Below are 16,805 nucleotides of genomic sequence, written 5' to 3'. Positions count from 1 at the left end.
CCTGGGTTGTATAGACTCGATCTTCACTACCAAGGTGAATGGCCAGGGATACACTATGTAGCCTTTACAAAGACTCCCCTGGTGCATAGCTGCTCGTTAGGTTTCGTCAGTCGTACAAACGCAGTACACCTCCCCAAGGTGGGTGACTAACAAAACCAAATCGAAATAACCTCTGCACCCCAACCTTGGCAGAGCGAGCACTACGCCCCGGCCCCCATTGACGGCCCTTCGGCAAAGCCAACTACACCACCAGGTTCATCTAATTAATCAGCTAAGGGCGTCCCATTCCACCCTCATGGTTGTACTGTTATCCCGGGTGGTCACTCCACAAACAGGTCCTTACTGAGAGGTACTCAGGAAAAAGGCCTGAGCCCCCTAAGGTATCACAAGATCATCCACATAATCAGGATAACAATATCGTATCACAAATGTTCACATCATGTTCATTGATTAAGTTAAGGCAATAGCAATAAGCTAACCATGATAACCCAAAAAGGTAAACAAGGATAAGTGAATACAGACTAGTCGATCCTTAGGTTTCATAAAGTAATGCAGGACAGTGAATCATAAAGTATGTAGGACATAATAGGTCAGAGGACACTTGCCTTCACCAGGTTGTTGCTCAGGGAGGTCTCCAACAACACACTCAGGAACCTCGGACTGCTCGTTGTCTAAATAAGGCAAGCATGCATTCAATACATTTGGAAAGTACAAATGAGCATCACACCAAACATGTACAAACATTGGAACACATCTTAAAAGGACACAATACTACACAAGGGATACTGAATTCAAAGTATAATCATAAACTATAACATACATTAACTTTATTTGCAAATAGAATATTATTTCCCTAAGTGTTACTTACAAGTACATAAACATGGTTCAACTTATTTTATTGTGACCTAAAATTTAGAACAGAGGTAAACTCATGTAATACACATTATTAATCTCACAAGTTTACACATGTTTAAATCTCTAAGGTTCTCCTTTTATTTATTTTATTAAATAAATAAAACATGCCTCTACATTAATTCATATTCAATCCTAAAAAAATAGAGTGTGCAGACAGTAAGTGAAACCAATTTATTTCAACAGAGAATAATTCTATGAACATTTTGCAATTTGAATCACTAAATTTGGAGTTCATATGCAAAAGTTATGAAATAAACAAGTTTGGGAATTCAAAATATGAAATTAGGGCTAATTCTGTGAATATTTAAAAGTCCAGGGCTAAATCTGTAATATTACAGGGGCCTGCGCGCGAAAACCAGGGACAGCAGGTTGATTTCCAATAAATCGAGGGTCTCTTTAAGAAAACTACCGCGTGAAGGGGTATCGGGTGAATCTAACCGTTAGATCAGAAACCGACGGCCGAGATTAGATCTGCGGCTGAGGGCGTGCGCTGACAGGCCGAGGGAGTGTCAGCGACAGAGGGGGAGAGCGTGCTGACCAAGCGGGCCCAGCGCCAGAGGGTTTGGGCGCTGACAGGCAGGCTAGGGAGTCAGGGCGTGCGTGCGCGAAGCGTTATCCGTGATCTGAGTCGTTCGATCTGAATCAGATGGAGGGGATCAGACCAGGGGGAAACAGACGGCTGCAGGCGGCGCCGCTCCTCTCCACGGCGGTGAGGTCGCCGGAGTTGAGGCTGGCGCGAGCTAGAGTGGCTCCGGGGTCGCCGGAGTTGGGCAGAGAGGGAGAGAACGCCATGGCGAACTCAATGGCGAGGAAGAGGCCATGAATCCACGGGCAGAGAGGGGAGAACGGTGGTGAGAAAGCCTCGGGCGGGCCAGAGTAACTCCGGTGAGCCATTCCGGCCACGAGGAGGGGGCTTAAGGCGCGCTAAGGCCTTGGCTAACTTTAGCAGAGGCAGAGGTGACACCGGGACCTACTCCAGTGAACTAGACCTGGCTAAATCGGCCGGCCACCGTGTGAGCACGGTGGACCACCGCGGCCAAGCACCGGCGAAGGTGAAATTGGCCGAACACAGGGCGCAATAGGGGAAATTGGGCACAGGTACGAGTGTCTCACCTCGAGACGGAGCTCGGGGAGGCTTGGAGCGGTCTCCGGCGAGCTGGATGGCCAGGAACGCGGGCGCGGATCTCCAGCGGTGGCTGGCGGCGTGGGTAGAGCGCGAGAGAGGGTGATGTTGTGCGAATTGAGGCGAGGGGTGTGCGTGGGGCACTGGCGGGGCTCTAAGAAGGGAGCTAGGTGTGTGGGCGGGCGTCGTGGCCGAGAAATCCGGCGACGTGCGCGAGTGTGCACGCGCCGGTCCACGGCGAGCGCGGAGGGGCGGAACTGATAGGGCAGGCCCACGGCGCAGAGAGAGAAGAAAGGGGCGCACGGGGCAACGGCTCGGCGACTGGCGATCTAGGCCCGCGAGACAGAGAGAGATAGAGGGAGCGCGCAGGTGATGGAAACTGGCGCCGATAGGTTGGCCCCACTGGGCAGCAAGCGAGAGAGAGGGAGGGCGCGCGCGAGGGAGAATTGTCGCTGACAGGCGGGGTCCGCCTATCAGGCGGCGCGGGCGCGCGACCTGGTTGGGCCGACTTGGGCCGACTTGGGCCGACTAGGCTGCTTTATCCTTTTCTTTTTCTCTGGATTTTTCTAATTCCTTTTCTATTTCTTTTTCTATAGGATTTTCAAATCCAAATTCAAACTAGGTTTCAAATTCAAATAAATTCAAACTTGTTCAACACTTCAAAGAATATTTTAAGCTTAGCATGATGCAACATGTCATGACTCATAAGGTTTTGGCAAAAATAAATAATTAACCTCCACTAGTTTAAGCTATTTCTAATCAAAAAGGAAAAAGGGAGAAAGAATCTAGAGAGAGAGAAAGCCTAGAGTGAGAAAAAGATGAGTAACACATGATTTTGGGTGATAATTAGAAAGAAATTTTATACCCCCAAAATCAGGGTGTTACACTTTCCTTTGTTGCAAATGCATATTTCTTATTCTTCTTGTGCCAAGGCTAAGACTAATGTGTTTTCAAGTGTATTCCTATACTTAGTCTTAGATTGAAAGGGAAATGGAGTTTCCGGCAAAGACAAGGCTTCCACTCCGACTCTGACCGTATCATTTACCCTTTGCCGATATTCCACAAACTCTCAATTGGTATAATCTTTCACTCATATTTCTTTTACCAATGGGGGAGAAAGTATTAAGGGCTCTCAAAGTCTCCGTTTTTGGCGATTAATGCCAAAGGGGGAGAAAGTATTAAGCCCAAAGCAAAAGGACCGCACCACCACCATTTAAAAACATTTTTTTGAAATAAAGTTTAAATTGGTATTTTTCAACTAGGTATCTATTTCAATTGATGTTTTCTCAAATTAGTATTTGATATCAATTGGTGTCTATGTTTCACTTGATTTGTGAAAGTAAAATTTCAAATTGATATCTATCTCAAAACCCTCTCGAAAGCTAAGATGAGAATTTCATTAAGGGGGACATTATATTTAGTCAAAGGAAAAACATTTGAAACAGGGGGAGAAATTTCAAATCTTGAAAATGCTTCTTGCAATATCATTTCTATACCTTTGACTATTTGCAAAAAGACTTTGAAAAGATTTTCCAAAAGGATTTGCAAAAACAAAACAAGTGGTGCAAAAGTGGTCCAAAATGTTAAATAAAAGAAAAAGCAATCCATTCATACTCAGTAAGATTTTCAATTGGTTTAACTCCAAGTAACCTATGCACATTCTAAATGCAAACTAGTTACATTTCTGTACTTTATATTTGCTTTGGTTTGTGTTAGCATCAATCACCAAAAAGGGGGAGATTGAAAGGGAAATAGGGTTAACCATTTCCTATAATTAATTTTGGTGGTTGATGACTAATGCAAACACGTGGACTAACTAGTTTGTTCTAGAATTCATCTATTACAGGTGCATAAGGTTCAACACAAACCAAGAAAAGAATCAAGTTAGGGACACAATTCATTTGGAGCAAAAGGAATTGAGTGTGCTGAAAAATGGCGCACCGGACAGTGTCCGGTGCCCTAGGGCCGTACACTCCAAACTAGCCACTCTCGGGAATTCAAGGGCGCCCTCCGCTATAATTCATCGGACTGTCCGATGTGCCACCGGACTGTCCGGTGAGCCAGCGGAGAAACGACTATCTGCGCCAATGGTCGACTCTACACAGATGAATAGTATGCTACAGTGTCGCTCAGAAGTCAGAGCATCAAAGTCAGAGGGGCACCGGACTATCCGGTGCCGCAAGAAGACAAAGCTCCAACGGTCGACCTAGCTCCGAACCCTAACGGTTGGGTGACATGGTGGCGCACCGGACAAGGAACAATGCCTGTCCGGTGCGCCCATCGCCAGCAGCCTCCCCAATGGTTATGGAAGTGGTTGGGGGCTATAAATACCCCCAACCACCTCATTCATATCCATCCAAGCATTCCAAACAACTCATTCAATATAAGAGCAAAATACTCCACTTCAAGACACATCAAATAGATTGAATCCTCCCTAAGCCTCCAAATCAACTCAATTCCTTTAGGGACTTGAGAGAGGGTGTTTTGTGTTCATTGTTGCTCTTGTTTCTTGGCTTGGGCTTTTTCTTTTCCCATTCTTATTCTCAAGTGCTTTGTAAGCGAAGCAAGAGACACCAAGTGTGTGGTGGTCCTTGCGGGGTCTTAGTGACCCATGAGATTAAGGAAGAAGGCTCACTCGGTCTAAGTGACCGTTTGAGAGAGGGAAAGGGTTGAAATAGACCCGGTCTTTGTGACCTCCTCAACGGGGACTAGGTTCTTTGGAACCGAACCTCGGTAAAACAAATCATCGTGTCAGTCGCCTTGATTCTTGTTTGATTTGTTTTCCCCCTCTCTTTCGGACTCGAATTTAATTCTAACGCTAACCCCCGACCTTAGTGCTTGCTTAAGTTTATAAATTTCAGGTTTCGCCTATTCATCCCCCTCTAGGCGACTTTCAGAAGTCATCTTCATCATCCCCACCATACACCAAGGACCCTCGAGGGTACTTCAGATCCCTGGTGTAATGTTGCGCTTCAACAATTTTCTCCTTCGATAATTTTTCCCCGAAGCATGACGTACTATGAATTCCAATATCTCGGAAGGTGCTTCAGGAGCAGGGAACTCAGATTCTTCGGTAGCACCCTCTTTTCCTAACATTAATGGTCCTTTGGCAACCTCCGAAGGTCTTGCTCCAGCACCCTTTTTAGCAGCCTCCGAAGGTCTTGCTTCAGCGAGGACTAAGGGCCCAGCCTCAACCGCAGCCTGTGTTGTGCCAGCCTCGGCAGATTTCTTTATAATCTCGCCTTCCACGCTAGATGCTTCGGCAGAAGCAGGAGTTAACGCCTTCACGGATTCCATAACAGCGTCTAGTACGCTGGTCATCCTCCTCCTTTTCGGAGTTGTTGCAGGAATCTTCGACACCTTCGGTAGCTCCATCCTTTTCAACGGGCTCAGAGCCTTCGGTTGCTTTGTCGATTTCTTTGATTCTGGCTCTTCAGTGGGCTTCACTCTAGCTTCGACAGGAGCGGGGCAACGGGGCTCAGATGCGCAAGAAGACCCCTCAATCAGCTTCGGCACTTCAGTCATTTCAATGTGCCTAGGCTGGTGAGTCAGAACCTTAATCTTTTTTTACTTCGACGTGCTAGAAGCCGCCGAAGTAGCAGTCTTCCTCTTTTTCCCTTGCCTCCGCGCAGGATAACAATAGTCCGGATACACAAATCCGATGACATCAAAAACCATATTTAGCCTCTTTTTGCCTCGACCCCCCGAAGGCCGCTGTCATAGCATCATCTTCGGCTCTTGAATAAGCACCAAGCAATTCATCACTGGTTGCTTCGATGGCATCTAGCCAGTCGTCGTTTGGCTCATCAAACTGGCCCCTGTATTTGAACGTATACTTCAAGTAAATTAAGCCACCTTTGCTAGACCCAGCAACAGCCTCCTTCGGCATCTCCCACCCACTACTGAGTGGCCACACTTTGTAAGCAATGTGTTCTTGAACTAAATCCCTGGAACCTATGTAAGTGCATACTGTGTTAAAAGCATCTTGGCACGCTTGTATGTCATTCCCAAAGGCAAGGGATGGTCTCCTAGTGTCGAAGTGAGACCATATAGGATGTTGGATAATCCCCTTGATGTCTTCCCTTTCAACCAGATCATTTTTCACATAAAACCACTCTTGCATCCAGGCCCCCGGCCATCTCTTGCAAAATGTTGGAACTAGGTTGCTCACCTTAGAGCGGGTTACAAAGCCGTAGCAACCGAAGTTGTTGTGATATTGCTCTTGTGACGGAACCTCCCAAGGTATTAGGCCCACCTACAGTTGTCCTTGTCCTAAGGACCTTGGACAACATTGTAGATGCACATAATCACTCGACAAGTTCGGTAACTGTATCCTCATCATTTTGCCCAAGAGCGCTTCACCCGTCACGCAGATATTACATCACATCGGAGGAAAGAATAAGCGGAAGAAAATTACAATAATTTAATTTACATTCATCAAATATAGAGAGAGTATTATTATTATTACAATATCAGGGTATTACGAGTGCATAAGGTATTATTACAAACCAGGGAGGCAAAACACCCTCCTGCACAAAAGTTTATTGTTTTCGAAGTGGGAGGCAAACATCCTCCCACGACCAACTTCACTGCTGGGGCTCTTTCTTGGGTACCACCTTTGAACAGAAACAACAAAACTCTGTTGTTTCCTCACCTACAACAACATGAGTTCGAAAACCCTGAGTACGGAGTGTACTTTCGCAAGTCTTACCCGACAAAAGAAAAAGACTCTCAAGGATATGCTGGCTTGAGGGAGTCAAGGTAAGGCTATTCAAGAATCAAAGACTCCGTTTGCAGAAATGCTTACTAATAGTGGATCCTTAAAAATCCAATTTTATTGTCAAGTTAAGTCTTTACCTGTAGCTAGAGTTCTTTCTAACCTAGTTCAAGCACTTGGCCTACACTAGCCGTCTTTTGTCATCCCTTTTTACTTTACTGGATTGCTACGTGTAAGTCAGTGACCAAGTCTTCATGTCCGAGAAGTAACGGCGATCTGAATCGATTAATACCCAGCTGGGGATCTCCAACCACATGGCATATGTAGCACTTAACCCTTGCATATATCAGCTCGCCACCGGGTTTCTCAAGACCAGTCCAGGTTCACGCCAACCGAGAGCACAGATACACCACCATCCAACCTCTTGCCACGGAGGGTACATGCTACTCTCGCCATCTCTCCACTCCCATTGCGTGTTGGCCTTTCTGGTATTGGTCTGCCCAAGGCAAAGCTTACCCATGACGAGGCATGTGGCTAGATAAAAGGTCCTCGATCATCAAGCCTACATCGACACGGTCCTTAATCGACTTAGACGGAGACACTACACCGAGACTTCCTTCTCGTGCAAGTCACCCACCCGGTCTTGTCTTTATCATTTTCAATCCCAAAATTTGGTACCTGGCAGAGGTACATCTTTTCCGATGTTGAACCCATCACGGCCATGATGGATCCACCATCCAGTTTTATTTTTGAAAAACATCCCATTCCATCTGAAGCATCATCTTTTGTTTAAAACAAAACATTTGTTTTTCTAAAGCAAGACTAAGCATCAGAAACCTTTTAACAAAACAGGTAATCAAGGAATGGTAGTTAATTCTGTTGGGGGTCTGCTTCGTCGCCGAAGGTCCTATAAGAAGAAATACCTTCAAAAGATCAACACAGAAGCAACACCGAAGCTACTATCCATGGAGCTTCGGTATAGTGGCACGCCTTGAGACGAAGGTTGCATCGACTTAAAGATGAAAAGACCAATCGACCCATGATAATCGGTGTCATGATTGTAACTAGTTATAAAGGACATGAATGTAAATCTACACAGGTTGCGCCCTATGCCTATAAATAGATGAACAGTACCCCCGTATTATTCACGTTGGCTTGTACTCGCTCGTGTGTCACGCTTGTACTTTTACCATTTGTCAAGCCGAAGGTACAAATATTATCCTGTGTTATTCTTATTCATTCATGATTATATAATAAAAGATTTATTATGATGTCATATGATTATCCATGTTGTTTCCTATGTTTCGTCTTTCATTAATATATGCTATGGTGATGAAGGTAAGTCCTTCATAACCTTCGTCCGAAGATCATTATATCCTTTGGGTAATAATGCTTCGAAGGGCGAAGGGCATTAACCATTAACATATTTTTGTGTTGCCTTGTTCTTAATTCATAGCATTTGAGAAAAGTCCCCAACATTGGCGCCCACCTCTAGTGAACTCACTTCCACTTTTGAGCTGATGGCTTCGTTCAACAACCAAGCCAAAGTATCTTCGGCTATGAAGTTGGTGCTTCCGATAACAGGCGGCACAGGTTCAGAGCTGGCTAACAAGAAGCAGAAGAAGGAAGCACAGAAAAGGGTACAACATGTTGGGGTGCAGGGACCCTTCATCAAATCAAAATGGTCCCACATCCCAATCACCTTCTCTCAGGAGGACCTTCAGCTCAAAGATTACCCTCATAATGATGCTATGGTCATATCTTGTGTCATCAAGGGATTTCTAGTCCATAATGTTCTGGTTGATACAGGCAGTGCAGCGGATATCATATTTGCTAAGGCCTTCAGACAGATGCAAGAACCAGAGGATAAGGTTCATGATGCTACACATCCTCTATGTGGCTTCGGAGGAAGGCAGATTGTAGCACTCGGCAAAATCACAATGCCAGTGACCTTTGGCTTTGTTCACAACATAAGGATTGAACAGGTTGTCTTTGACATTGTTGACATGGAGTACCCCTATAATGCAATCATTGGTCGAGGGACACTTAATGCTTTCGAAGCAATACTTCATCCAGCATATCTATGCATGAAGATACCTTCAGAACAAGGGCCCATTGTTGTTCATGGGAGTCAAGAAGCTGCCAGGAAGGCCGAAGGAAACTAGACATATTCAAAGGCAATCCATAACATAGATGGAGTCGAAGCCTGTGAGCAGTATAGATACAAAAGGGAGAAGGCTGCTTTGGCGGATCAGCCAAAGCCTATGCTTCTATGTGAAGATATAGCAGAACAAAAGGTATTGTTGGGGTCTTAGTTATCTGAAGAGCAGGAAAAGAATTTGCTAAGATTCCTATTCAACAACAAAGATGTCTTCGCTTGGTCAGCCAATGATCTTTGCAGTGTCAACAGAGATGCCATTGAGCATTCACTCAATGTGGATCCATCTTTCAGGCTAAGAAAACAAAGGCTTTGGAAAATGTCTTATGACAAAGCTGAAGGTGCTCGGAACAAAGTAAAGAGGCTTCTTAGCGCTGGCGTTATCAGAGAGGTGAAATACCCAGAGTGGCTGGCCAACACTGTTATGGTGAAGAAGGCCAACGGTAAATAGAGAATGTGCATTTATTTTACAGATCTTAACAAGGCTTGTCCAAAGTATGAGTTCCCATTGCCAAGAATAGATTCTCTAGTAGATGCAGTAGCTTCGTTAGAGCTCATGAGTCTACTAGATTGTTACTCAGGCTATCGGTGTTTTGGGTCCGACCACGTACCTGGGGTTGCCCCTCGAGATACTTTTTGGAGTAGGACGGTGTTACCGACTGTAGCTCGATGGTTCATGCTGGATGCACGAGAGATAGTGGACAATTTTATACAGGTTCGGGCCGCTTAGAGAGGCGTAACACCCTACTTCCTGGTGTGGATATTTATGTGGTAGGTTACAGGGGAGTTCTCTAGTTCGAAAGATGCTAGAGAGCCGAGTAGATGGCTAATGAGTGAGTTGTTGTTTGAGGGGGGTGCCCCCTAGGCCTTATATAGTCGACCGTGGGGCGTTACATGCAGATATGATAGCAACGTGCGCCTAAGTAATAGTGAACCAACTGAGCTTATCTTCCTATAATTTTGCCAACTTATCATCATTCAGTTCCGACGTCTGAGGGCACAGCGCGGGAGAATCGGATCACTGTTGTGGATAATGCTTAAGTCCATTGGGCTGCCTGGGCTCGAGTTGATCCAATCTTCCGTCGATCCACTCTGCCAGACATTCCTCCCCAGGCCCACGAAGGAATGGCTTTGCGAAACAATGGGCCCAAGGCCTTTCGCGAGGCCTTCTAGCCTTCTAGTGGACCCGAGGGATATCTGTCCCCCACAAGCCCCCGATCTTTGAGTTGATTTTGAAATAATCAGGCCAAAGATTCTAGGTCCAGCTTGCAGTTTTGATTTAAAAATGTGGATGCTTTGACAGTATGCTTGTCAAGTCATTGCTTCTGAGATTTGATCGGTCAGCTTATGCTTTAGAGATCAACACTTTGTTTTTGGAGGTTGAAGATTCATTGGGTGCACCGGAGGTGCACCCAATGGGTGTAGCCCCCGAGCTTTGCGTGGATTACTGAAAATAATCCGCTCAAAGGTCTTCATTTCCTGCCTTTTAGAAGTCGTTGGTTCATCTTTGTCTTATGCTTTGGAAATCAGCATTTCATCATCAGTTCATGCTTTAGAGATCAACATTCTGTCTTCTGGGATTAATGATTCACTGGGTGCACCGGAGGTGCACCCAATGGGTGTAGCCCCCGAGCTTTGAGTGGATTACTGAAAATAATCCACTCAAAGGTCTTCAACTCATGCTTTTAGAAATCATCATTTTATCTTCGTCGAATGCTTTAGAATTCAGCATTATATCATCAACTTTATGCTTTAAAGATCAGCATATGTGGTCTACCCATGTCCTGTTAGGTTTGAAATTTATTTGATCGGCGACAGATTGGACGTCCAGTAGATGGCTCTTTGGCTGGTCTTCATTTCGCTTCGTGCTTCAATGCTTCTGTTGATTAGACTTGTACTTCAGCAGCTATTTTTGGCTTTCCTTCGATCTCTATCGATATCTTCCTTCTGTCTTGATACATTCATTGCGTATACTCTATGGATGCGACTGCTTGGGAAAATCTATTGAAAATTCCTGGACGTCCCCCCCAATGGGTGTAGCCAAGGGACGGCTTGGTGCGTTGAGCATTTAGCAAACTGCCCCTAAGTAGTAACTTGATGTGACCGCGGGGTGTAATCATATCGTCCAAGCAGTTGACTTTAGTCCCAATGGGTGTCGTGTTACGTGAAACAGCGTCTGCCGCCTGACTTGTTTCTAGACGATTTGAATTGCATATTGAATATTTGCGACTGTTCAGTGACCGTGGTAGGAGATGAGTGGTTGCCTCCTGCCCCTATAAATAGAGCGCTTGCTTCACTGGTGTCTTCACACATCTCTCGGTCATTTGTTGCTTATTCTCCTCTTTTCTCTTCTCTTCTACTCAACCATCAGCAAGAGCAAGAAAGGCGAAAGTTCATCGCACCACTCCGGCGACAAGCGTAAGCGTGAGCCGAGTCACCCCTCTGAGGACTTCAGTGACTACGAGTCCGAGGGGTCGCCAGCCTACGCCTCTCCCCCAGTGTCGTCCGATGACTCGGACGATTCCCAGGGGATCGCCGCCGAGGTGTGGACGTACATCCGGGCCGTCGAGCGCTCCGGGCTCGAGGGCTCGGATGAGTCGGAGATCTCCTCGGACGGGGAGGACTCCTCCGACTCGTCCGAGGAGGGGAGCTGTGGCGATGGCGATGACGAGGGCGACGGTGGCGACAAAGGCGACGGCGACGTCGGTAAGGGCGATGGCAGTGGTGGCAAGGGCGACGGTGGCAGGGGCAAGGGCGATGGCGGCAGCGGCAGGGACGACAACGGCAACGGTAGGGCCAGTGGCTAAGCGCCGCTGGCTTAAATACTAGTATAGATGAGTAGCAGTAGAAGTAGTATTAGTAATAGTGAAATAATGTAGTAATAGTTAGTAGTATATAGTAGTGTAAGTAGTGTGATGGTGTAGTAGTGTAATGTAGCGAAAAAGGGAAAGAAGGCCGGCTCATAATGAGTTAGTCTTTGAGTTTGTGGAAGGACTTCCTTTATCAATATATTGAAGAAAATTTTGGCTTGTTCTGAGTCTCCTTTTTCTTTTCCATCGCTCTTTTATAGTCAATCGATAGCTTGTATTCGTTCCCAGCGTTGTCGTTGTTCTTAGAGACAACACCAGAGTAATGACTGGTAATTGCTGAATCGCATTTGGTTCTGGCGTTTACATGGAGAAAACAGTTGAGTTATGCATTGCTAGCGTTTTTTTAGAAATAACTACCGAGCTGCTCTGGACCATGTCGGCGTTTTAGAAGTAACAACCGAGTTATATTGGGCCACGTCAACGCTTTAGAGGTAGCCGCCGAATTATGCTGAGCCACGTCGGCGCTTTAGAGGTAGCTGCCGAGTTATGACTTGGCCATGTCGGTGCTTTAGAGATAGCTGCCGAGTGATGACTTGGCACTTTTTAGAAAAGGTGTCTGACCCGGGAAAACCCCATTTATATCACGTCGTCGCACGCCTCTGCATTCTGAGCCCTAATTTCACCTTTCTGCCTCCAAATATTACTCTGCTTCCCTCTAATTTCGCTTCCCTTCAATCCGCTGACGAGATTGCGATGGCGCCCAAGCGGAAGAACCAGAATTATGATGTAGTGGTCATTCCTCCCATCGATCCCAATAGCCAGTTGCCTTTCGCAGGTAACCATATGTCTGTTGTTTCAGAATCGGATCTCCTCCAACTTGTAGATGTTGGAATTCTTCCCCCCGAAGAGCTTTGTTCTTGGTGGATTTGTCGCGGGGTTACTGTCCCAACAGAGGATACCCACGAGTCCGTTGTTTATGTTCCTTTTCTTATCCGCGGCCTTGCTCTTCCCATTTCTCCCTTCTTTCACGGTCTTCTTGACTTTTACAATCTGAACCTAACCCATTTGAATACCAATTCCATTCTGCAAATCTCTATCTTTGTTCATCTGTGCAAGGCCTACCTCGGAGTTCTTCCCCACTTTGGTTTATGGAAGTATCTGTACAATTGCCGACCTGGGATGGCTGGGGGTCAGCACCAACTCATGGGTGGTGCGAGTCTGGAGATGCGCCGCGGAAGGAAAACGGAATATCTTGATATTCCGCTTAAGGACAGCATTAAAGGGTGGCGTCTTAAGTCGTTTATTGTGAAAAACCACGGCAAGTCTCTCCCCCCTCGGTCGGGAAGACAACCAGATGTGCACACTCCAAGTTGGATTGAATCTCCTACTGCCCTGGAAGTAACAGAGGCTAAGGTTCTGCTTACTGAAGTCTGTCTGCTGAAGGAAAGAGGTCTGATCGCCGAAGCTGTGGTTGCTGATTTTGTTTTTAAGAACATCCAGCCCCTGAAGGACAGAGCATACCCGGCTTACTTGTACAGTGGTGTTACCAACTCCACTTGGGTTACTAATAGGAGAATTCCTGCTAAGGATTTGGTGAGTCGGCTAGACATGATCTTGAGAGGCAAAGTATCAAATGTTGGTGCTCCTGTTGCCTACTCTGCTTGGAATCTGCCACCTCCAAAGTCCTTTTTCAGTTTTGTGTCCAATCCTCCTGCTGATGATAGTGGCTTGGGTCTTAGAGTGCGACCCTCTCCCGAAGATATTGAGGTCTTGGTTGCTTCTCTTTGTGATCTTCCCAATGATGAGAGGCAAGTTCATTTTGAGATGCCAACGAGTCCAGATGATGCAGAAATGAATGCTATGCTTGACATGTTGGTTGGAGAATCATCTGACTCGGGCCCTACTAAAACAATGGCTGTTGCAGTTATACCAGAGCTTGACAAAACAACGGATGCCCAAAAACCTGAGGGTACTCGCCCAAAGCGTCGTCGCCAGGTCAGTCGTTCGACTGTGTGTCACACCCGAATTTTAGGGGCACCAAGACCCGGGCGCGAACATAATCACCAGGTGTGCTGGGACCAAGTCTCACACATATGATGAATCATGTCACAGGATCGAATGTCACATCTTTACTACATGTCGGTGTTTTGAGACCGGGGGGTCCCTGGGCCGACGAGTGAATGTCGCCGCGTGCCCCAGCCCAGATGGGTCGGCGCGAGGCCGAGCGCGAAAGGGGGAAGTGAGGTGGCCGGAGTCAGGCGTGAGAGAGGTGGAAATCCCGCGGCCTTCATGTTCGTCCCGCGCCCAGGTCGGGTGCGCTTGCAGTAGGGGGTTACAAGCGTCCACGCGGGAGAGGGAGCGAGCGGCTTCAAGCGAGCGCCTGTCTCGTCCTCGTCCCCGCGCGGCCAACCCTCTCTAAGAGGGCCCTGGTCCTCCCTTTTATAGGCGTAAGGAGAGGATCCAGGTGTACAATTGGGGGTGTAGCAGAGTGCTACGTGTCTAGCGGAGGAGAGCTAGCGCCCTAAGTACACGCCATCGTGGCGGCCGGAGAGATTTTGGCGCCCGGTTTGTGTGATGTCGTGGCCGTCGGAGGAGCGCTGGAGCCTGGCGGAGGGACATCTGTCGGGGCTGTTGAGTCCTTGCTGACGTCCTCTTGCTTCCGTAAGGGGGCCGAGAGCCGCCATCGCCAGGGAGCATGCGGGGCGCCATCATTGCCTATCAGGCAGAGCGAGCCAGATGGGACGCCGGTCTTGTTCCCCGTAGCCTGAGTCAGCTTGGAGTAGGGTAATGATGGCGCCTCCCGTTGACGTGGCCGGCCCGCGCTCTAGGTTGGGCGATGTGGAGGCTCCTCCAAGGTCGAGGTCGAGTCCGTCTTCCGTGGCCGAGGTCGAGTCCGAGCCCCTAGGTCGGGCGAGGCGGAGGCCGTTGGCTGAGGCCAGGACGGAGTTCGAGTCCTGGGGTCGGGCGAAGCGGAGTTCGTCGTCTTCCGGGGCTGAGCCCAAGTCCGAGCCCTGGGTCGGGCGGAGCGGAATTTGTCGTCTTCTGGGCCTGAGCCCAAGTCCGAGCCCTGGGTCGGGCGGAGCGGAATTCGTCGTCTTCTAGGGCTGAGCCCAAGTCCGAGCCCTGGGTCGGGCGGAACGGAGTTCGCCGTCTTCCGGGGCTTAGCCCGAGTCCGAGCCCTGGGTCGGGCGGAGCGGAGTTCGCCGTCTTCCGGGGCTTAGCCCGAGTCCGAGCCCTGGGTCGGGCGGAGCGGAGTTCGCCGTCTTCCGGGGCTTAGCCCGAGTCTGAGCCCTGGGTCGGGCGAAGCGGAGCTTCCTATGGTGCCTGCGGCCGGGCCTGACTGCCTGTCAGCCTCACACTGTCAAGTGGCACCGCAGTCGGAGCGGCGTAGGCAGCGCTGTCTTTCTGTCAGGCCGGTCAGTGGAGCGGCAAAGTGACGGTGGTCACTTCGGCTCTGTCGGCTGAGGGGCGCGCATCAGGATAAAGGTGTCAGGCCACCTTTGCATTAAATGCTCCTGCGATTTGGTCGGTCGGCGCGGCGATTCGGTCAGGGTTGCTTCTTGGCGAAGACAGGGCCTCGGGCGAGCCAGAAATATGTTCGCCGCTGGAGGGGGGCCTCGGGCGAGGTGGATATCCTCCGGGGTCGGCTGCCCTTGTCCGAGGCTAGGCTCGGGCGAGGCGTGATCGAGTCCCTCGAATGGACTGATCCCTGACTTAATCGCACCCATCAAGCCTTTGCAGCTTTATGCTGATGGGGGTTACCAGCTGAGAATTAGGAGCCTTGAGGGTACCCCTAATTATGGTCCCCGACACTACATAACAGGAGTTCTATACCAAATAAATAAATAATTACATTATAAGGAGACAACAGTCCAGCAACCCAAAGATGACTGGGAGACGACGGCCTAGATCTCTCATGAACTCATCGCAGCATCCTCCATGCGCCTCATCCTGCGGTACCTGTTCTTGACCTGTGGGGGGGTGTGAGACAGCAAGAGTGAGCTCACATACGTTCATCGCTCAACAAGTTGTGGGGAATAATGTGCATGAACTCGCCAAAGGTGAGAGCTCACGTGAAGTGTAAGGCTTACCAAAGAGGATGGTTAGAGCTAAGCATTGCTTTTAAAGTTGGTCAAAATTTTATTAGCAATTACTAAGTATAAGTAAATACCAACCCAATTAAGTAGTAGAATAAAAGTAACAACATCACCTGCGATGCAATGCAAATGACAAATTGAATTTAGTTCCATAAGTTAATCATCAGAGAGTCCTGAGCTGCTCATGACCGTGAGCTCGGCTAGTATACCAGTTTTACACTCTGCAGAGGTCGTACCCTTTACCCACAAGTCATGTTACCCATCTGCCAAGGGATCGCGACTTCCCATACACCTCTACTGAGGAGGCGAGGCAGGGTAACACTACGAGGCCTTTACAAAGTTCCACTAGATTCAGAAAACCCGCTACAGTTTATAGGAAGCTCCAATGCAGGGTTCTTGCCTGACCGCCATCGCAGCAAAATCAACCAAGGACCTCCCTACACTAACCACTCCCCTACTGCCCTTGCCCCTTTCGGGTAAGGTAGTCCTTCACTAGCTTTCCTAATTAATCAGCCAAGGGCGTCCATAAACCCTTGTGGTGGCACGTGTTTCTCAAGTTAAGCTCTATGTTCCAATTAACATTAATGATCTTGACATGAACATAAATAGAATAACAAAATAACTGGAACATAGATATGATAAATAATTATCCCAAATCCATGTAAAGCAATAGCAAACTACCCAAGTGATTCAGGGGTAAACAAGGTAATGAGATAAACAATCTAGGGAGACCTATTGGGTCCCATCAAAATTAAACCTATGCATTGAATAGTGATAATAACGAATATTATTGGGTAACAGAAGTGATCAAGGGCACAACTTGCCTGGGACTTGAGATTCCAGGTACCAGGATGATCTTCAGGTGACTCGTAACCTCGCACTAGTCGTAGCAATACAAACAAGCATGGTATAGGTAAAATTAACATCACACCAAACATAAGAATAAACTACGTAATAATAATCTACGCGTTGCTACGAGACCGCG

Source organism: Zea mays, chromosome 4, assembly GCF_902167145.1.
Source record: "Zea mays cultivar B73 chromosome 4, Zm-B73-REFERENCE-NAM-5.0, whole genome shotgun sequence".
NCBI lineage: Eukaryota > Viridiplantae > Streptophyta > Magnoliopsida > Poales > Poaceae > Zea > Zea mays.
This window is presented reverse-complemented; position numbering follows the sequence as displayed.